This window comes from Ictidomys tridecemlineatus, chromosome 14 (assembly GCF_052094955.1).
Source record: "Ictidomys tridecemlineatus isolate mIctTri1 chromosome 14, mIctTri1.hap1, whole genome shotgun sequence".
Classification (NCBI taxonomy): domain Eukaryota; kingdom Metazoa; phylum Chordata; class Mammalia; order Rodentia; family Sciuridae; genus Ictidomys; species Ictidomys tridecemlineatus.
This window is the reverse complement of record NC_135490.1, coordinates 5,137,885-5,160,555: the sequence shown is the minus strand read 5'-3', so window position 1 is coordinate 5,160,555 and position 22,671 is coordinate 5,137,885. Positions and strand designations below refer to the sequence as shown.

Here is a 22,671-nt window from a genome sequence, read left to right as displayed (position 1 = left end):
TTATTCCTTTTCTCTTAACTAACCAACAAGGTAATCTGGTTGTTAGACTTAGGGTCCTTGTTTTGTTCTTATTTCCTTTATAATAAAATAATACCCTCTAAGCATTAGTTTTGAAATAATAACTCAAAACCTGTGGAACGCGAAGTCAGGTCATGCTCACGAGCAGACTCTCTCCCGATTCTTTTTCACTGTGGCTGGTTCTTTGGAACCAGAACCCTCTTCACACCCACAGTTCATCTCTGGAAATTGCAGGCTTGGCCTGAGTAGCCACTTGGTGACAGGTGCCTGTTATTTTCTGAGACGGGGCCCAGATGCCAACTTCCTGGATTTCCTGACCCCAGTTTTCCTGAGCTCCCCAGGGCTGCCAGGGGTCCTCATTACCCTGTGTGCCTGCAAGTCAGCCCCTTCAGGGCCACTACTGCCGGGTTACCCGAGCAACCAGATGCCAGATTCAGTGCCAGGGACAGCTTCCATCCTGACCTAGTCAGCGGGAGCCGCCAAGGTTATGGGGACACACCAAGTCTCCCCAAGCAAGAGGGTTCCGGGGCATTCTTCATGCCATTCCCTGGGTCACAGGTTAGTGTCCTGGGCTTCCTTCTGCAGTGTTGTGGATCCCCAGAGAGAAAGCCAACTAGACAGAAGAGAAATGAGACCGCAGACCCCATCCCTCTGGCAGGTGGAGCCTCACGCTCCCCAGACAGCCCCAGTTTTGTCACGATTGTTCCGTGGAAGGGACACACTGATGACCACCTGTTCAAGACTTCATCCGCGGCACGTGCTTGCCAGGAGTGGGTGGAGGTGGATAGTGAGTGAGGCACAGGCCAGGCTGCCCCACAGCCTCCCCTGCACTCTGCTGGCTCTGGGCTTCCCTGGGACCCCAGAGTTCACGGCCCAGCTGCACCTGCTCCCGCCCTGGCACCCAGGTGGGGCCTGTCCTGGGGCCTGTCCTGCTTTGCTCTCCCAGAGGACATTCTAGCTTCCCCCAGGACCCCCAAAACTACAACATGAGACTTTTGGGGGGAGACAGACTTCTCAGGAACAATCAAGAAGGCCAGCCTGGAGCAGAGCTGAGAGTGAGGGAGGAGACGCCCCACCCCAGACGCAGCCCTCATGGCCACAGATGCAGAGCGCTCACCTTGGGAGGTCGCAGAGCCCTGCTGCGGATCGGAGGCCTCCTCCATGTAGACTCCGAACCATCTGGAGGCAGACAGTGGGTTTGAAAAACTGTGTGAAGACCAATATTTTATACACATGTGTGTCCATAATCTTATGAGATATTTATATATAGAGAGAGAAGGTATGGCTCTCTAATCCTGATGGTGTACACACGGGGGCCCTGCTCCTTTGCTTTCTTCTGTGCATTGTGTCTTCACTGACGATCCATTCCCGTCTCAGTTGGAGATGTATCAATGGAGCTCATAAAATCACTTCTGAAAAGCCAAATGTCTCCTCCCCCCTGTTCAGCTCCAACACTCTGGGAAGGAGGACAGCAACAAAAGATGCTGTGGCTGAGTAAACAGAGCTGACAGAAACCGTCAGGGAAACATCTCTGAGCGTGAGACCAACCTGAATGAGGACCCTAAGGAGACCAGGAGGTAGAGAGAGAGGTCAGCAGCAGCATTTGATCATTCAGATCAGCTGGTGCCTGAAGACAGTGTTCCCTGTGAGATTCCCAGGACCAGAGCCAGGATATTGTTTAAAAGAGTTTGACATAAGATTCTGTGCTTGCTTCTGAAAGAGTCCTCACTGAGACGCAGAGGAAACGTCAATGAAGTACAAACTCGGACAACTTGCTTTATCTGAGATGGACAAGAAAACTGAAGATAGTGTACAGGAAGAAGCACAACTCCTTTCAATGTCATGAAGCAAGCCAGGAACTATCTTGTCTCTGTTCTCCATGTTCAGAGGCAGCAGGATGTACAGCAGACAATGATGAGTTGGAAACACAGCCTCCGCTCTGCTGTGGCACTCCTTTGTAGACCTGGGGACACAAGAGTGTCAGGCATTGGGTACAGGGGTCACACATTGAAGTCTCTTAACTCAATGATTGGGCATGTGACCTATGACTTGTGGCAATAAGCTTCACTTCAATCATTCCCAGAGTGTGGATAACAGGTCCCAGTGGGTCCACCTCAATCCAACAGGAGGGGATTTGTAAAGGCGTGTTAGTGTGGAGGGGTCACAGAGCCCGTGTAAGATCAGCGGGCAGCACATGTCTGTTCGCCATCAGCAGCTTTAAGGTTCTCTTCCCAGAACACAAGTGATGCCAGCAACTGACAGTAGCTAACACTCTGGAAAGCAGAACAACTTAGAGAGAGATAGGGTAGTGGTTAAGTGCTCGGGTTTGGCAACAGCCTGTTGCACAATCTTTAGTGACTTTAGTAAGGCTATTAACCTTTCTAAAGTTCCTTTTCAAACCCACAAAAAGAAATTAGTTATTGAAAGTAGGTGCTTGACAGGATTATTGTGAAAATTTATTACCATAATGGATGAAAAGTTCCTATTAATTTTTAAGTACATCTAATATGAGTGTGGTGAATGTTTTTATATATCTTGAGGATAGTACCTTGATTATGGTAGTTTTCCAATTAACCAGACAGGCATGAAGTCATGCAAGACTCCCTTTACCCACAATAAGTAAACCAAATGCAATGGTATTCTCATTTCACATTAGAAGATGTTGTGGTCCATAGGATGGAAACAGTGTATCTAAGAGTAAATGCTCACATTTATTAAATACTGTAAACTCAAATCCAGGTTGTGGAGATCAGGCTTTGCCTGCCCTGAGTTAGTCCATGATGTATAGAAAAGTGGTTCTCAGGCTGTGCCTGCCCTAAGTGGTTCCATTTTATAAAGTAATACTTTGCCATGAATTACTCTATTTTGAGTCCTAGTGCGAAGGTGGAATGGCGCTGCACCATGCTTGTACAAGTATACAACCACCATCTGCCCCACACAAACATAAGGCACAATCTGATAAATGAATCAATTCTGCTGATAAAAATGATTACCCGTGAATTTGAATTAAATCAGAAGCACATGGATGTGTGGGTATATGGAAGTCCCATCAGAAAGTGCAGGCCCTGGATCTTACTGAACACACCAGACCACTCGCTCAAGACCCAAACAAGGAGGAGCACCCTGAGAACGATAGCACAGAAACTGATCCCTTTACCAGGTCCCTGTCACGAGCTTTACCCAGAAAAACTGTCACTCTGCAAAAGCAACATTTCTGCCCTTGTAGGCACAGCCAGGTTGCTCCTGCCTGTGTGACAATCATACATGGCCCTCTCCATGCTGACCTCCCCAGCTGGCCCTCCATGCTGATTCTCTGAAATGGCCATCCTCTGGACTATGGCCAAGAGCAAGTGCTTGGACTGAGACAGCTCTGAGCCTGACCAAGGTCTTCAGCTGGCTCCCAGTCCCACTGACCACCTGCAGTGGGTTTGCATTCCACCTGCTCTCTGCCTTTGCTCTCAGTTCAAGACTGAGACTCCTGTGGCTGCTTAACCCTTTCTTAGCCCCTCTCTGACCCACATATGTGTCATTGTGTGAAGTACGAGAGTGACTTTGGTGATATAAATATTACTAGTTTAGACTGGATTAAAGAACTCACGATGGCCTGCCTGATGGCTGTCGGGTGACCCATGATTATTCAGTGAACTGCCACCAGGGAAGGTGGTGTAGCCTGTGTCTCTGTTGCTATTCTGACACTGTGGAAAGACACAGGAGAGTTTGGTCTGTGTTAAGGGCACGGCTTGCTCAGACACAGGTCTGTGCTCAAAGCCTGAGGCATCTCCTGGCTCTGTGTCCAGTAGTGGAGAAAGACCACCTCGTGGGCCCTTTACCAAGTCCGTGCACAACATGAGTGGGTGGCAGAACAGAAGAGTCCTGCCTTGGAATCGTCCTGAGGAACAAACAGGATTTGAACAAGGAGACAGGTGACCACAAATTCCAAGTATGGACCATGGTGCCAAGAAAGAAAGTGGAAAAAAATCAACAGGGTAGAGTGTGGCTCATGCTGAGTGGAAGGGAGCTTGTTGGGGTGGCGAGTGCCAGGCAGCTGGATTGACGCAGGGCCGGGGGCATCTTGGTGACTTCATGGACAAACCTCACTTTGGAGATGAGTGATAAGAAGAGGAGAGGGTATGTGGACGTTGAATCCCAAGTGAATCCAGGACTTCTGAGTCCAGGCCCAAAGCTTTCCTCTCCTAGGTGTCCCATGCCCCAGAAGGAGTCAGCGTCACACTACAGGTGCCTTAGGACGGGCCTGCCTCAGAGCTGGGTGCATTTCTTTTTCCTGTGGGCTTTTGCAGCCAGTGGGATGTTTCTGGAGGGTTCTCCTTGGGTCACCACAGTGTGGGTTTCTTGGACACTGCAGGCTGCTCAATGGGCATTCCTCCCACGTTTCCCGTGACAAGGAGCAATGGCAACTAGCTCAGGTGGTGGACACCAGAGCCATGTGAGGGAGAAGACGTGACTCTGATGGGGACATGCTCTGTGTCTGCAGCCACGATACTGCTCAGCTCTCAGGCTCACTGGCAGTTCCATGATCTTCGTCAAAGGTCGAATGGAGAAATCCTTTGAGGCTCTTCAGGGCTCAGCAAACCAAAGGACTGTCCCTGGAACAAAAGCATCTTCTCTTTCCTAGAATCTGGGGGAGTCCAAGCCTCACACAGGCCATCCAATTTGTAAATAAAAATGGGATGTGGCCATTTCAATTATCAACTGGTTTTCTTTCTTCACGACTTTTGACATTTCCTCTTCCAAATCTCCTTCCCCTTCTGTCTCACTGCACTCCTCACTCAACATAGGAGCAAATATTTATTTCCAATGGCACAAAATGTATTTCTTACTCATCCTCTTAGGACATGATTGCCACACAAGAAACAAATATGCATACGTGAGTTATTCTTTGAAGAGCCAAGTGTTCAAATGTGAACAAACTTGAGCTTAACATCAAAAATAACTGTCTTACGAAATCAAGGGAATCCAAACATGGGGCTCTGCTGACAGTGCAGAGAAAGTGTTTATGAGAGACTCTTCTTGACCCAGACAATGAGATAGGATGAGACGCTGCTGTGACCACCCACAGCACCAATGCCAGGAGCCCCAAGGTGGGAGGCCTTCTGTCTGCAACTCAAGAAACCTAAGTGCAAGTGCTAAACAGGCATGCAGACTTTTGTCTCCAATTTGAAAGAGAAATGTAAACCAGCAGTGAACCTCAGGATCCATTTTTACCTATCCGACGGGAAAGATGAACAAAGTTCATAACCTGTATATCTCACAGCTTTCTCCACAATGACTAAGAAACCCCAAAATACAGTGGCTTCAGAAAGCAAAGGTCTGGTTAGTCCCAGATCATGACAAACGAGACGCTGGCGAGCCAGGCCATGAGTAACGGCTGAACCAGGGTCCTGCACCTGCCTGCTCTGTCATCCATGCTGAGCCACAGTTGTTGGCCACTGTGAGGACAGCCGCTGCAATCCGCCTGCTTCCTGGGTCCCGGAAGAACTAGGAAGAGAATCATAAAACAAGCAAACAAAGAATATGACGCAAATCAAAAATTTATTTCATTAGGCGAGGATCCCCTTCTTAGGAGTTAGGTTTTACAGGTCATATTCTGCTGCCTCTCAGCATCAGATTAACGAAAAACATCACCTGATCCCTTGAGACCTAGGAGAGGCCCGTCATTACCCCTCTGCTTGTTCTCAGTGTTCTGTCTCTGCCTGAAATAATTTCCTCGCAGAAAGTTCTCGGTGTTTCTTTGAAGTTTGCTGTGCGTCTCTGTCAGGATTCCTTGGGGATCAGGACCAGGATCTTATATGAAACCCATTTTAACAAAACCCTGGCTCCAAAAACTGGGGATTTCAAGGATGAACACAGGTCAGACACAATGTGATAAGAAGCTCAGATGATGGGCTAGTGCTTCTGCCTCCCTGTCCTGTCGCTGAGCTCTGCCTTCACTGAGAGTCCACTCACCCCCAAAGACATCTCCCAGGTGACAAAAATAGCCACGTTGGTTTCAAGTCTCCATTCACAACACTTGGCTAATTCTTAGAGAAACCTCCTACCTCTTTTCAAATTTTGGAATTTTCCTGAACTGACCCTGAGCGTGCATCTGCCTCTTAAGCCCCAGGCCCTATCAGCTCAGGAGAGGCAGGGGTGAGGAGGAGAAGAGCCATTGCTGGCAAGGAAGAGCAGCCGGGCGCCCACTCTGCCAGGTGCTCATTACCTGCCTTCCCGTGCATAGGCGGAATGTGTTTCCCATCTACACAAACATCTTAAACCCTCACACGGACTGCAGCCTGCTTTCCCCTCCACCTATGGGGCACACACTTCACTGAGTGGCCCTACAGCTGCTGGGACCCTAGTACTCCAGAAAAATACAGCTTCCAAGGGGCAACCAAGATAAGTGAGGAAACAGAAGATAGTTCCCCCCGCAACCTGGGACTCCAGGGATGCTTCAGGGTGCTGAGCCCGGGGCCTGCCGCAGCTCCAGGCACATCAGGCACTGGGTGGAGGGAGAGCGCTTCATCGGAGGAAAGGAGGGCTGGAGCAGCGGCCCCAGGTCCCCGGGTCTGGACCAGCATGGCCACAGCTCCGCTGCTGCCCTGTGAAAAACTCCTGACCTCTGTCACCAAGTCCACCACACAGGAGCCCCTGGGAGGTGTCCAGTGTGAGACCGTGAGTCCTCACCTGACTCTTCCCAAGGGATCCTAGAGCACAGGACTGGAGATAGGGGTGCCAGGACATCCGTGGTACTCCTGCTGTCTGGTCACTGGTAGATGACCCAAGACCTAGAGCAACAGAGACCACAGGGTGCAGAGAGGGTCAGTGACACAAGTGGAATCATTTGCAATCTAGGAGACACTGAGATGGGCCCAGACATGGCAGTGACCACCAGAATGAACCCATTTCCAGACAGCCCAAGGAAACACGTCCTCTTCCCTCATGCTCTCCACTGGAACTCTGAGGTCTGTCTTAGTGTAAATAAGGGTCTTCCTGTGTGAGGAGGCCAGAACGGGGCTCCATGGACCACCCACAGCTGGGGAACCAGGACAGTGACCCCAGGGAGCACAGGGCAAGTCTGTGAGTCTCACAAAGAGCAGGACCAGCTCGACTCAGTGTGAACAGTGAAGGTCTACCACGGGGTACTCCCTAGAAGGTCAGGTGCATTCTTCCGGGGCTTACGCCTGCCACCAGCTTGAGGTTTTGAGGTCCTTGATGGAAACCTCCACATCATTCCTAAACTGTGGATGTGGCTACTCCAGAGCCCACCTCAGAGCTGCTGTCCTCATCCCAGTGTCCACCAGCTCCCTCCCCACCCTGGGGTCTCTGCTAAAATCTCACTTTGTCACTAAGTTATGTGTGATTTCTGTGTTGCTTTTTAAAATTTTTTTTATTTGTTTTCATCAGTTATGCATGACAGTAGAATGCATTTATGCACTTGACAAATCATACACAGATGGGGTATAATTTCTCATTTTCAGAGAGTACAAGTCGCAGAATCATATTGATCATGCAGTCACATAAATACATAAAGTAATAATGTCTGTTTTAGTCTATCTTTCCTATCCCCACATACGCTCCCCTGCCCTCCCATCACTTCTCTCTACCTATTCTAAGGTAATGCTATTTTTCCCTAGTGTCCTCCCCGCTTATTGTGAATTAGCATCTGCATATTAGAGAAAACACGCAACTTTGGTTTTTGTGGGATTGGCTTATTTTGCTTAGCATGATATTCTCCAACCATTTACTAGCAAATGCCATAATTTCACTTTTCTTTAAAGCTGAGTAATATTCCATTGAGTATATATGCCACATTTTCTTTATCCATTCATCTATTGAGGGACACCTAAGTTGGTTCCATATTCTAGCCTTTGTGAAGTGAGCTGCTATAAACTTTGATGTGGCCACATCACTACAGTATAAGTCCTTTCGGTATAAACCAAGGAGTGGGATAGGTGGATCAAGTGGTGGTTCCATTCCCAGTTTTATGAGGAATCTCCATACTGCTTTCCATAGTGGTTGCACCAATTTGCAGTCCCACCAACAATGTATGAGTCAAATTGCACCGTTTCGCCTGCTGCTCTCCATCCAACTTCTTCTTTTTATCCTTGTCTATGGAGGTCAAATCATCTAAAATGCTGAGAGCCACATCTGAGTCAGAATGGCCCCTGGCATTTTGCCAATAGTATTGATTGACAGGCGAGGCATTACTATTCGCCTCTTCTCACACTACTTTGGAGTTCTGCTGGGGATTCCCTGGGATTCCTGGAGAGTTCCCATGGGTTGGGGAAGTGCAGGAGGAGGGATATCCAGAGGATATTTCCGGCTGCTGGTTCCTGGACCAGTGGCATGGGGTTCGGGAGGAGTTCCCAGGAGTGTGTGTGGAGTGTGCTGGTGGAGTTCAGAAATAAAGTTTGTTCCTGCTTCAGTGGCTCGTGATTTGTGCCCAGCCAGACTGTGGCACTAACAGTAAGTAATCTTATGTCTTTACTTTGTGTAGCCACTTTCTGCCTAAAATGGAACATTAGGTCTGCTCTTCTCACTTTTGTTCCCAGTTTTTAAAATACACAAAGTATGTGTTGAAGAAATCAGATTTGATTAAATTAATCCTTGTATCCAGTTTCACATAATGATATAAACTTACATTATTACTTCTCAGTTGCGTTGAAGAAAACTGAAAACTACAGACCTAAATCAGTTCATGTATCCAAGTTATGTGACAGTTTATCTTTAACAAGCAATTAAAATCATTTGAAACTAAACACAGAAAACTGTGCTAGGCTAAGTGTCACACCATGGATCATTAGTTTAGAAACAAGGTGGAGATAGTTACGGCATGGAATGGTTCATCAAGCGCTCAGACAGTGGGACGTGGTAGCACATGTCTAGAATCCCAGCAGCTCAGGAAGCTGAGGCAGGAGAATCACAAGTTCAAAGGCAGCCTCAGCAACTAAGTGAGGGCCTAAGCAACTTAGTGAAACTCTGTCTTAAAAGAAAAAAATATAAAAAATACTGGGTATCTGGCTCAGTGGTTAAGGGCTCCTGGGTTCAAATTTTAGTACAAAAAAAAAAAGCTCAGAGTAAATCTCAAGCTGGACTACAACAGACATGAGCACTTGGATAGATTAAATAGGGTAGGGCAGAAATTTAGGCAGAGACAGAGGTGTAAGGGAAAGGGGCATGCAGGGTCCGGTCCACCTCCATGGCACTTGAGTGATGCAACAGAGAAAAGGGTGAGGCAGAGCTCACAGCAGATATGCCCAGGGAGAGGGGCTGCCAATCAGGGGAGAGGGCTTCCAATCAGGGAGAAGGGCTGCCAATCAGGGGAGAGGGGCTGCCAATCAGGGGAGAGGGCTGCCAATCAGGGGAGAGGGGCTGGGGGAGTGGGGCTGTGGAGGGGTGGGACCTCCCTGTCTGTGGATGCAGGGGCACAGCAGCTTGACCTGTGGTGGTTACTGTGACGATCTCGGTTGGTCAGTGACAGATGCCAACTGCAGGGACAGATGGAGTATTGAAGAAATTAGATTTGATTAAATTAATAATTGTAGCCAGAGAAGATGGGTTCCTCCCAACAAGTGCAACCTGCTTAGCCTCAAATAAGACACGGAGCTGGTGAGTGGAATGCAAACACACTAATTACTAAAGACACACAGACATTTTCTATGTTAAATTAGTTGCTCATAATAAATGAAGAAATGTTCAACATCATTAAAATCAATACAATGCTGAGATTTCATTTCACTCCAGTCAGAATGGCAGCCATCAAGAATCCAAACAATAATAAATGCTGGAAAGGATATGGAAAAAAAGGGACACTTTTATACTCTTTGTGGAACTGTAAATTAGTACAATCACTATGGGGATCAGTATGGAGTTTCCCCAAAAGACTTGGCTTGTAACCACCATATGATCACTCCTTGATATTTATCCTAAAAAACTAAAAACACCATACTACAGTGATATACCTATTACTCATGTCTAAAGCAGCACAATTCACAATAGCCAAGCTATGGAACCAGCCTAGGTCTCCAGTAGTGGATGAATGGATAAAGAAAAAGGAAAAAGAAAATATATACACAATGGAATATTATTCAGTCATAAAGAAAAATGAAACTATGTCATTTGCAAGAAAGTAGATAGAACTGAGAACATCATATTAAGTGACAAGCCAAACTCTGAAGGCCAAGGGTCCTATGTTTTTCTCACTTGTGAAAGCTGCAGAGGAGAAAGGAAAGGGAGGTGGGGGTTCTCATATGCTTAGGGTGCAACTGTTTCCTTAAACTTATAAGACTATAGTTCCGAATATCTGGTGAAAATTGTGGTGGCTGTAAAAATGTTAAATATATTAATTCAAAAGATGAAAAAGAGATAAGACTTAGTAATTTTTACATTAAACTGGAATATTTTCCAGTTTCTGCAAATGGTACTTGCAAATTCAAGGCATTAAGCCTTTAGCAGTGAATAATACACGTTCTTATTGGAAAAAAAAATGACTGAAACTGAAATAAGTACATTCAAGTTAAAAGAAAAATAAGTCAGTCATTTTCTAGAAAAAAGAAATAAAGACTAAGTCAAACGTGGAGCAATCCCTTTGAAGCACAGTTGCTCAAGACGATCACTCCTCTGCCTCTGTGGCAGTTAGCAGCCTAGCTTCACAAGTGCCAGTGACCCAACCGCATTGACCAACACCCACACCAGCATCCTCCAGGCCTTTCCACTGACACCAGGCACCCAACAGCCTCCTGCCTCTTGTTTCCAGAGAGCTTATTCCAACCCCTCTCCCTATTGCAAAGCCGTGACCCTATTGCAATATCCTCGTAAATTCTTCCTTCCCACTTTTGAAGTCTGCAGGGGGCAACTTTTCATGTAAGATATAAGACTCTGTTTTCAAACTGACTTATACTAAAGGTGCAAATTTATGGTGTTAAATATGAAGTTTCCATAGATGTTTATAATGTACAACAATCAAATCAACACAATTAGCATATCTGTCACTTCCCACATTTTTCATTTCTTGGTGGTGAAAGCTTTGAAATCCTCTCTGTTTTGAAAGATGCAAAACGTTATGATTGACTACAATAATGCCATTGTGCAATGATAACGCAGAACTCATTCTTCCATCTAACTGTAACTTTGAACCCATTGACCAGCTTCTCCCCATGTCCAGTCCAGTACCTGGTAACCACTAGTGTATCCTCGATTTCTATAGGATCCACTTTTTGACTTCCACATATGGATGAGAAAATGTAGTCCTTGACCTTCTGCAATGTCTTATTTCACTTGAACTACTGACCAGGTTCATAAAGTTGTTTAAATGACAGGATTCCTCCTTCCAAGGGATGGCTAGGATTCCAGTACATGTTCACCGCATTCTTTGTCCATTCACCCATGGGTGAGCTTTTAGGTTGGTGACAACTCTTGCTATTTATGAAGAGAAGCACAATGACCAATGGAGCCAGGTACCTTTCCACAGGCTGATTTACTGTTCAATTTATTTTTCATTTATGCATTTGACGTTTGGAACTAAGTTTACAACTTTAACTAGAATGTAAATAATGTTAAGAATATGAGCCTTAAGGAGCCCTTGAATTTTTCCCCCCTTTACATTAAAATATCTTGACTAAATTCAGAAACATATTGTATGGGAAAAGGTTCTTCAGTCTAACATGGCCTCATGTTCCATCCAAACCTTTCTGTCCTGTGACACCTGGACAACATTGACCCTCCCTACTCTGCCTTCTGCCCTTGACCCAGGGCCACACGCTAACTCTGGCCATCACTTGCAGGCCTCCCTCTGACTATCAGCCTCAGGGCCTCTGGTCCCCAGCCTCACCCCCTGCCTTACCTCCCCTCACGTGGCTGCTTCCCTCCCTGTCAATCAGCAGATGGGAGGTGTTTCTCACACTTGGCAGAGCACGGAGTCACCAGGGGAGTCTGAAGACCAGGCTGCACCCACATCAACTATGTTCTGCTCTTAATTTCCCCCTGGTGCAATCTAAGGTCTGTGTGTCTACTTCTCTGTGTTTGCTATTTTTCATGCTTACCTTGTGCACTAGCATGAGTCTTGGAGTTGACCCTCAGAAACCCTCCAGCTGTGTCAGCAGCTGCTTCCCGGAACTGGGGATTTCAACAGGATTTCTGACTTCACAGAGAGGCTGGTCTCAGGACTCAGGGGACGAGTGGGAATGTTGCCCTTACCTTTGCTTCTTTCTTCTGCCTGGATCATGCTCTTGGCCCAGGTCTCCTGTGATGGCAAAACCACTCAAGGACAACTCTACCTGGCCTAGGAGCTTAGCATCCTGGAGAAAACATCTACTTCCTTCTCCATTGAGCCCGAAAACACACACCCAGACAAAAAAATGTTTTTCTGAATCTGTCCCTGAAGAAAGATTTTGCTCCACACCTGGGTCACCTATTGTTCCTGCATCCCCTGTACCAAGAGTCAGTGGAATATTATCCATCAAAATATTCTAGAGTCCAGAATCTTATGCCAGTTCAACACAATTTGTTATTTTTTACACTTGGAAAATTCAAACCCACTTCACCAACAAGTTGGAGAAGACGTAGTTGACTAAGGAAGTGCATCAGGTCCACCTCTCTGCAGGCCTGTGAAATTGTCCCAATACCCCTGCTTCTGCTTAAGAACCCACCAGCACTTAGGGGGCTGGAAACATGCACAGGTGTTAACACGCACAGTTGCCACTAGGGCTTTGGTCAACTCCATGGGCAGAAGAAGTGCCCTTTGGGGATATAGAAGTCATTGCAGGATGACTTACCATAGGGCTGGCACTTTGGAACTGGCCACCCTCTGGGAGCTCAGACAGGGCTGGGGATGGGACCAGGTGATGGGCTGGAATCAGTTCATCCAGCTCAAGAGGGGAGGTTTTTCAAACAGTTTTAATGTCCATAGTGAGGAGGATCTTGACCACTGACATCTCCAAACAAACACAATGTATCAGGGCATGCTTTTCCTAGGAAGCCGGTTGTAACTATTTAGGGTCCTCCATAACAAGGGACCTCTTGTCCCTGTGTTCTCTTCATGGGACACCTGGGCTTTCTCAAACCTGGAGAATGGGTTCCAGAGAGACTTCTCTCTTTCCTCCTGTCTTGTTGGAATGTTAAAGCAGACAACAAACATGGGATATTCAGAGAGGTTGGGAGGGGCGGGTGAAACCGTGAGGGAAGGGAGGGAGGGCAGGCCCTGGCTGGGCCACTGATTCTTCAGGGCCTCGGATGCTGCAGGATAAGGAGGCTCCAAAGATTCATCCCTGTGTGAACACAGGACACAGGCCTCAGAGGACCAGGACAGTGGAGGGACCAGAGAAAGAGGGATGCGAACTCTCCAAGTCCTGCTCCCTGTGAGGCTCCCACCAAGCCCCCGACACACACTTGCTGGGACTGAGGCTCCTGCCAGTGCCATCTCCCCACTGGACTTGCACTGTGTCTGCATCAGGAACAGCAGGACCTCAGGGTCATGTCCTTGTTCCTTCTAGAGCTCTCTTCTTCCTACCTCCATATGCACACTCACCCACAGTGGCCCCAGACTAAGTAATGTCCTCCTCACACGGAGAATCCTGGAGGCCCAGCTCCTCAAGCCCCTTAGAAAAGCACCTGTCTGCTGCAGGTAAAGCCACCTTGCCCCACTGCCACTGTGAGCAGAGTCCAGCTGTGCGCTGCATCTCAGACTCTCCATGGCCTCTGGTCTAATGGAAATGGTGCCTGCAGGACCAGCCATCCTGACACAGTGGTCTCTGAAAGGACAGAAGGACAGGGCGACCTTGTTATTCAGCCCCCTCCCACAAACACACAGGAACTGACCTCAGTGCACACAGCATGGATGTCTGCTGACCTGGGAAGTCCCCTGGGAGAGCTGAGGGAAGGGAACCAGGAGCCACACGGCCTTCAGCTCCTTGGACAGCGGCTGACCCACCTAGGAGGGGAACAACCCCACCCCAGGGACAGAGTTGGGCTCACCACCTTGCAGAGAGACAGGTACTCTGGAGGGCAGTGAAGGATGCCAAGGCGAAAGACCACACTCGGGTTCCTTTTTACGATTTCCAGGTCATGTGCATGGGCAGCTGATGTGACTGGGCCAAAGGCTATGTGACTTCTTTAACATTCAGGAAGGACCCTGAACCGGCTTGAGTCACATTAGTGGACGCCCCAACAACCCACAGGCAATGCGTCTCTGGTGCCTTACCCACGGGGCCTCAGGCCCAGAGCTGTTTCCCCCCACAGGGCAGGTGATTCAGCCCTATCGCTGTGACCATGACTGTACCTGCTGGCTCTTGGCTCCACACAGAGCTGAGTGACAGTCCCCTGACGTCCCTCCTCAAAGTGAGGCAGTCCAAACCCCTCTTTGTCCCTACACCAGGACATCAGCAGTGTCTCCTTTCCTTCCAGGTTCACAGGCCTCTTGCCTCCGTGCTGGCAGAAGTATGACTCAGCCTCCATCCTCTGGGATCTGTGCACAGGCTGGAGGGCCACAATCCTCAGGGGTCCCTTCCCTCTCCCCTGGCCCAACATCACCTGCGTCTGCAAATGCTGGTGGCCCTGAGCAATGGCATAAGGCCTGCACTGCCTTGTTCCTGGGGGTGGTACCTTTCTGCTGGTGGAAAACGGACTTCCTCGGCCTCTCCCCCCCCCCACAGTGGGGACCGTTCCCTCTGCAGCCAGGAGCAGAGACAGTCACTGTCTCAGCCTCTGTGGGTTTCTCCCATGCTGACACCCAGCAGAACACCACACTGTGATATCCCTGGCTTCCTGCTTTTGGATCACACAGTATCATCCATTCAGATCAGCACCCCTCCACTCCTCAGCTACAGTGGCCCAGGAGACACCACACTGTGTCCACCTTGCCTAGGGTGGCCTAGCCCATGGTCCCCTCCGTTAAACCTGGAGTCCTGACCTCCTTATTACTCAGCCTAAAAAATGCACAGACCCCAAACACAGCATGCTCCTTCCAAGAGCCTAACACTCACTAACTCTTGAAACTTGGCCAGTGCACCTCATCACAATTGAGCCTAGATCACCATGGCCATGGAGAAGACTCAGGGTCATTTCCCATAGAGATAATAACATTTACATTTTCTCCAATACTGACATACACCCTAGCTTTACCAGATGCCATGCATACTGCCCTCCAACATTTACTAAAGACCCACCCCTTGGAGACAGACTAAGCTACAATACCTGAGGGCCGGAGAGCTCAGTCCTACAGGCAAAGAGCACATACAAGGGGCTCTAGCAGGACCTACATTCCCAAGAAACACGCAGCCCTCATAGAAGCTCGGGTTTCACCAGGTTTAAAGGTTGCTTACTAGCTCTCTCTCACCCCACCCACAAGCCATGGAGATGATGGCTCTGAGTCCCACAGGTGACTCAGCCTGGTCACCAGACAAGAAGAGGCAGCCCTCAAAGAATGGACACTGACCACACTAAATGATGACCACATGGAAGTACCATTCAAGGCCTTGCTGATGTCAGAGGCACAGGAAGCCACTAACAAGCGTTGGTCCCCATGGATGCTGACAGGGAGCACTGGGAAGACAGCCCACAGAAGAGGAAAGTGGCATGGTTTATGGTGGGTCTTGCTTGCTATCTTCTGTGCAATGGGGTGATGGCGCTGCTGTGGGGTGCCCATCAGGCAGCTTGTGAAACAGGCCTCCTAGGTCTGCTCTAGTACCCGAGCCTACAATCCCAGGTATGCTGGAAAGCTGGTAGAGGGAGGCCAAGAGCCCCCAGACCTGAGGTCAAGCCTGGATTTCATTCCTTACTCCATAAATGGGCTCACTGGCTCCAATGCCTGAACACAGTCAGGGTCTACAACCCCAGCTCAAGTCTTACAGATGGACAGCCGGCCCTGATGGACAGGCTCTCCTCTGCATTGGCCAGTGATGCTGTGCAACACAAACCCAGGCTCAGGGCCCCAGGCTAGGAGCTTCACATGCAGAGATCCCAGAGACTTCCCACTCAGTCATCCCAGTCTCCAGGATGTGCACAAGCCACCAACAGATGCCACATATGATCCGGAGCACCCTGTGTGACTCAGGAGCACCATAAAGCCTGCACCAGCAAGACCCACTGAAGTTAGCAGTATTGTGCAGCCCTGATGCAAATCAAGGTGTGCTGGGCTCGAAGGCTTGCATTAGGCACCAGATGCCCAACCCTCCACTGCCCTTCATGAGTGGACCCAAGGGAGGATGACCCCCACATCCAGATGACTAAACACCTGCATCCATGAGACCATTGGTGGAATGTCACTGCTTCAGAGCAAGGCACACCAATTCAAGAGGTCATCGAGGTAAACAGGGGCCTCACCAGAATGGAGACACAACGAATCTCACTCACTGCTCACTTACAGCCTCTTCCTATTTCTGCAGAGGCTGGGGACATCTATAGCCAGAGGAGGCAGTGCCGGTCTTGTCCAGTACACGTGACTTGCAGTGGCACATAACTGGGCTCACGCTTCGCTAAATACCCAGAACATGACCCCACAGAATGGCATTTTCTGAGACCACTGTTTGCCTTCAGTGAGGCCCCAGTAGCTATGCCCCCTACTGTAAGGAAGCCACAAGGCCTAGGCCAGTTGGGAAGATACCCAGGAGTTATGCAAAACTCGTGGAACTGGGAGACCCACACATTACAACAGCCAGTCTAACTGGATTGCCCAATAATGCCGTTCTCTCCTGCCTCAGTGGGAAACACTTAGGGATTGGAGTTGCTTTATGTTCTAACTTCTGGGGGCCACCAGAAGTTGTAACAACTGCCAGGATATCCCTCTTGCACACACCACCAATGCTCCTCTCCACATCCACATTTTGCTGGGCCCCTCCAGATACAAACAAGGCCCCCAAAACCATCATCTGAGATCCCATTCCTAATATGGCCCTGTGCTGCACTGAGACCTGTGCCCAGTTCCTCAAACCTCTGCTGGCTCCATACAGCACTGGCCTGGAGTCCCCTGCAGTGCAGCCTCCATGAAGACCTGGCCTTCACCATCTGACACAAGACTAAACCCTCAGCCTCTCTGAGACTCAAACAGGTGCTGCCAATGCTTATATCTAACTTCTCTACCTTGACAGAGACACAGCAGGGCTTCTGAGATGGCCCTGAAGCCTGGGCACATGCACCACAACCTTGCCTAGTTGGCCACTCACTCTATTTAGATTCAGTAACTGTGATGTGTGTACTTAAGGGTTTTTATTTTCATTTCTCTTTTCCATGAACCTGATCCCATTTACCACACCATGAGGAGGCATGAGATGGTAAGGAACAGTATATAGACATAAATGACACTCTTCACCATCTTACATACAACAGGTATTTTTTTATGTTCAGTTTTGCCAAGGCAACCCAGGACTCATGCAAAATAGGCAAGTGATTTTCCACTGAGGGACGCCTTGAGACTGCTCAGCACTGGTTTGGGTACAATGTCTTTGAGAACAGGACCCCAGGTGAGAACGGCTAAGGACAATCTCTCTACCATCTTGGCTGCCTCCTTGAGGGCCATCAATCTGATGAGTGCTTGGCCCAGATGGTCAGACAGTCCTTTAGCCTGGCCTTTCTACTGGCCAAGCAAGGAGATGCTGGTTTCCTTGAAAACTGCATGCTGCATGCACATCCATCAGTCAGGGAGACTCTAGTGTAGCCACCCAGCTCCACAAGGCAAGAATGGCATACCAGCTCCCCAAGGTCCAGGATCCCCACTGGCCAAAAGCTCTAATTGCTCTCCTGGTGAGATCCCAATCCCTGTGGAGGCAGATCAAGAGCTTATTCTAAACCCTCTTGGTTGGTCTTGGCAATCTTAGCTTAGTCATCTTAGCAAAGCCTGAATATGACCTGCAGATTATGATTTCCTGACACCTTTTAATGTTTCTCTGCTCTGGGTGCTTCAGCCTCAGCCACAGGGTCTGCCACCTTAGGAGGAAGGGAGAAGGAGCTTGGTCACCAGCTAGACCAGGCAAAGACACCTGGACAAAGGTAAGATGTCCCTTTGGGCCCCTCTTCTGACCCCACCACCACAACTAATTGTTCAATCGCCCTTGTGCAAGAGTTGTTGGAAGTGCCCGATAGAAACACACAGAGGTGACGACACCCCACCCAGTGCCCTTTAAATAGGGGAAGTGTGTCCTGTGAGTGTGCGGCTGCTGTGGCTTCAGTCGACCTGGGACTCAGCACTGCTCTCTGCCTGCTTCTGTCGCCCAGCCTCGCTGAGGATCTGTGAGTAACTGAAAGCTCCAGAGCTTTGCCCTCTGCTCAGCTCATTGGCCTGATAGCACTTCCTCCTGTGCAGGAAAGCCAAGTGGGGAGGCCCTGCAGGGGTCCTCTGCAGGCCCCTGGGAGCTGCCCAGGGGAGCCCCTCTCAGCTAAGTTACTGAGGAGCTCAAAGGCTCCAGACACACGCACGGGTTCTGTCCTGCTCAGAACAGTGGCTCCTTCAAACTTTCCCTGATTTTGAGAAATGTCCACTAACGCCTGCTGCTCATGTTTCAACCAGGTCCTTTGGTTTGGCTACTGACGTGCTCTGTTGCCTGTGTCTGTGGACATGAATCCTGGCTGAACTCCTGCTTTCCCTGTGTTTTCTCCCACTTCCTGCTGTGCTTCCTCATCCAGCTGGTGGCTTCCTGTGTGTAATCCTGCATGATCTGAGGCCACCCCTTAGCTCCACCTTGGCTTCTGCTGCCTCTGCCTTTGGTGTCACAGGCAAGACCTCACTGTCAGGTCCAGGGTCAGAAGGCACCTCTAGGTGTCCTTCCAGTCGTCTTGTGTTCTCAGGTCTTGTGTTGAGGCTTTAAATCCATTTGATGTGGACAAAGGTCCAATAATGAACATCCTACATCAGGTGGTGCACTTTAGACACAGGTTCTAAGTAGCCACTGCTTGCTCCAAAAGATGGAAACATCAACAGGCTCCAGCTTAGGCGCTCTCTGTCCAGGGTCCTGCTGAGCTCCTGTCACCCCTGATGAGGCCACTTGAGCCCCACTCCTGCTCAGGCAGGAGCCTGCTCACCCCCTGACTCAATACCCTCTTCAGAGGGAGAGTCAGCCCTGAGCCTGCTCAGGAGAGCTCACCTTCTACTCCTCTGTGCTCCACAGGATCTTGCTTTGCAAATATTAAAAAGGAAACTTTTGATCTAAAGAGAAATGGGAAATCTAAGTGGGAAACAGAAAACCTTAGCAGAGTCTTAATCGTCATTGTCAGTTTCCCTTGAGGACCTCAAGGACAAGGCTCCCCTCCTCCCATCCAATGGAGACACGGCCACGGGCTGTGAACCTGCTCCTCACACACCTGCAAATGCAGCCCATGTCTCCTCCACACTCTCAGGCCCCTGCCTCCATTCCCCCAGGTGACTGCAGCCATGAGGACCCTCGCCCTCCTCGCTGCCCTTCTCCTGCTGGCCCTCCAGGCCCAGGCTGAGCCTCTCAGAGCAAGAGTTGAGGAGGCCCCGGACCAGCAGCAGCCAGGACAAGAGGACCAGGTGGCAACCATCTCCTTTACAGGGGATGAAAACTCTGCTCAGGATGCAGGTGAGAGCTGCCTTCCTGTAGGACACACAGAGTGTGCAAAGGAGGACGGCAGAGGGGCCCCAGACTCAGGCCAGCCACAGTCACTGACGTGACTTCACCTAAGCCCCAGAGCCCTCAAATTTGTCATTGAACTGTGAGTGCCTGGTAACTCTTGGCAGAGGACTTCTTTCCTGCAAAAACCTTTGATTCCAAGATAGGTTTGTGCAGATACTAGGTGTAGTACATGAAGACACTTACTGACCAGTCCTTTCTGGATCTAATTGGGTCGCCTTAGTCTCAGGGAGACAATTTTCTTCTTTCTCTCAGAAGGAACATTTAGGAATGGGAAATGTGTGTGAAGGAGTATTCAGTCATATGTGTGATGGGGCCGGAGTGAAGGCAGGAGAAGGTGTGTGCCTGACCATGTGGGTGACCTGAGCTTGCCATGTGCCTTACTCCAATAGGCTGAGGCTGCACAGGCCACTCTCTGTAATGCACTTACAGGAGGAACCTCCCCACCCAGACTGCACCTCCCCAGACTCTCCTAGTGTCCAGCACTGATTCTGACACTTTCTCTGTGTCTGCAGGTGTAAGAGCGGGAGACGTGTGCACCTGCAGAAGACCCAAGTGCGATTCCGGGGAGCGCATCGCAGGAAGCTGCATAGTGAATGGCATCTATTACATGTTTTGTTGCCGTTAAGTCAAAATTTGCTTTGACCCCTGGAAGGAAGCCGCTCTTTCACTGTGCCATGTCATCAATTTCCCTCCCAGCCCAAATAAAATTTTTGCAGCAAGCTCTCTGTGCATTTGCTCCTTGGAAGCTTGCTGTGTGTCCCATGAGCACTCCTTTGGGTTATCGACAATGAATGCACTTTAAACAAAATGCGGGCTTCATAGGTGGGATTCCAAGGTGAACACCGGTTTAGAAATGGAGTGTTGAGAACGCTGAAATGCAGCTGGTGCCCCTGATTCCCTCTCCTGTCTCTGAGCTCTGCCCTCACTTAGAGTGGACTCCCTCTCAAAGACTCTCCCATGTGGTGGCAAAGCAATCACTGTCTGCTTCCAGTTTGTCATTATACCTTCTAGAGAAACCGCCTTCTGTCTTCAAAGTGTGGGATTTTCCTGAACTCACTGAGGGTAATCTGGTTTTTAGGCCCTGGGCTGCGGACGCTCCACACAGAGAGCCCTAGGAGTGGAAGGAAGGGTTCTTAGTGGGGACAGCACACACAGGAAGAAAAGCAGAGTGCCCCTCAGGGTGACGCACTCTCGTCCCCACCATGTAGCACACTAGTGGAGCTGGGTTGGGCACACAGAGCTGGGTCCAGAGGCTCACCAGGCACCAGCAGGACTCAGCCCCACCTGGCCCAGGCACCCGGGTGGACGCCCTCCGCTGTGGGAACCTGACTCTGCCTGTAAAGTGCAGCTTCCAAGGAGACCCAGGACTGAAGGGGTCGGAGGCAGTGACCAAGCCACCCAGAGTTCACGGCCATGCTCCAGGGTGCTGAGGGGTTGAGCCTCAGAGCTTCAGGCAGGGCCAGTGAGGGCAGGATCTGGGTGTGGGGAAAGGAGGGCTGGAGCAGCGCCCCCAGATCCCAGGGTCTGGACCAGCATGGCCACAGCTCCCTGCTGCCCTGTGAACCACACAGCCACCCAACACACACACACACACATATACATGCACACACGCACACACACACACACACACACACACACACACAACCCCACCCTTCCCTAGCTTGTCCTCCTCTCCTCAACCAAGATGCCATGCTCTTGCTTAAAACTCGTGTCTGAAGGGCCAACTGCGTCTTGGTGAGGTGGGATGTGACTCTCACTCCTCTCGGTCCTCTCCTTCCCTCCCCAAGAAAAACCCCTGACCTCTGGGCCGTTTGTCCCTGAGTCCACCACACAGTAGCCCCTGGGAGGTGTCCAGTGTGAGCCCCTGAGTCCTCACCTGACTCCACCCAGTACTTCCCAAGGGATCCTAGAGCACAGGACTGGAGATAGGGCTGCCAGGGCATCTGTGCTACTCCTGCTGTCTGGTCACAGGTAAATGACCTAAGACCTAGAGCAACAGAGACCACAGGGTGCAAAGAGAGGGTCAGTGACACAAGTGGAATTATTTGCAATCTAGTAGACACTGAGGTGGGCCCAGACATGGCAGTGACCACCAGAATGAACCCATTCCCAGACAGCCCAAGGAAACACGTCCTCTTCCCTCATGCTCTCCACTGGAACTCTGAGGTCTGTCTTAGTGTAAATAAGGGTCTTCCTGTGTGAGGAGGCCAGAACGGGGCTCCACGGACCACCCACAGCTGGGGAACCAGGACAGTGACCCCAGGGAGCACAGAGCAAGTCTATGGGTCTCACACAGAGAAGGACCAGCTTGCCTCAGTGTGAACAGTGAAGGTCTACCTTGGGGTACTCCCTAGAAGGTCAGGTGCATTCTTTAGGGTCTTATACCTCCACTGGCTTGAGGTTCTGTGGTCCTTGTGGCAAACCTCCACATCATTCCTAAACTGTGGATGTGGCTACTCCAGTCCCCTCCTCAGGGCTGCTGTCCACAGCCTAGTGTCCACTGGCTGCTCCCCCAAGCTATCTTCTAAAATTTCACGTTGTCCCTGGGCTTTGTGGGATTCCATATTTCAGATTGCACCCTGTTTCCCCTGCTGTCAACATCCAACTTCTTCTCTTGCTCCTTCTGTGGAGGTCAAACCATGCCATACATTTTATTTAGTTCTTCTCTGTCACTTTTTCCCATAGAATGTATGACCCATGTTTTGCTCATCACTTCCCCTCTACCTGGGTGACTCCTTAACATGTATTAGGTGATGCAGAATTTAATTCTGACTGCTGCATTATCACAAAATTATTAATTTCATCTAACTGCAACTAGTGTTATGAATGATGTAATTTTTCTCAGCTTCCTGGAGGATAAATCACTCCTACAGAGAAAAATCACTCCATGTATCCAATTCACATGTCAGTTTAAGTCAAATCAAATAATTTAAAACCTTTAGAATTAAACAAGAATATATAAATATTGATATTAATGTTTAATCTAATTGCATTAATAGATGGTCTTAATTTCATGAAGCTTCTGAACTTTTAAATCAAAAGAGCAGGTTGAGGGCTGGGGATGTGGCTCAAGCAT

General features: G+C 49.4%; 1 long non-coding RNA gene across 1 annotated transcript; it reads left to right on the top strand.

Annotated features, from left to right (window-relative positions):
• The first annotated feature begins 18,134 nt into the window (after positions 1 to 18,134).
• LOC144370564 (uncharacterized) lies at positions 18,135 to 20,314 on the top strand. Its single transcript, XR_013430482.1, has 3 exons — positions 18,135 to 18,234; positions 19,361 to 19,541; positions 20,108 to 20,314. It is a non-coding gene; the product is annotated as an uncharacterized LOC144370564 (long non-coding RNA).
• Positions 20,315 to 22,671: the final 2,357 nt, after the last annotated feature.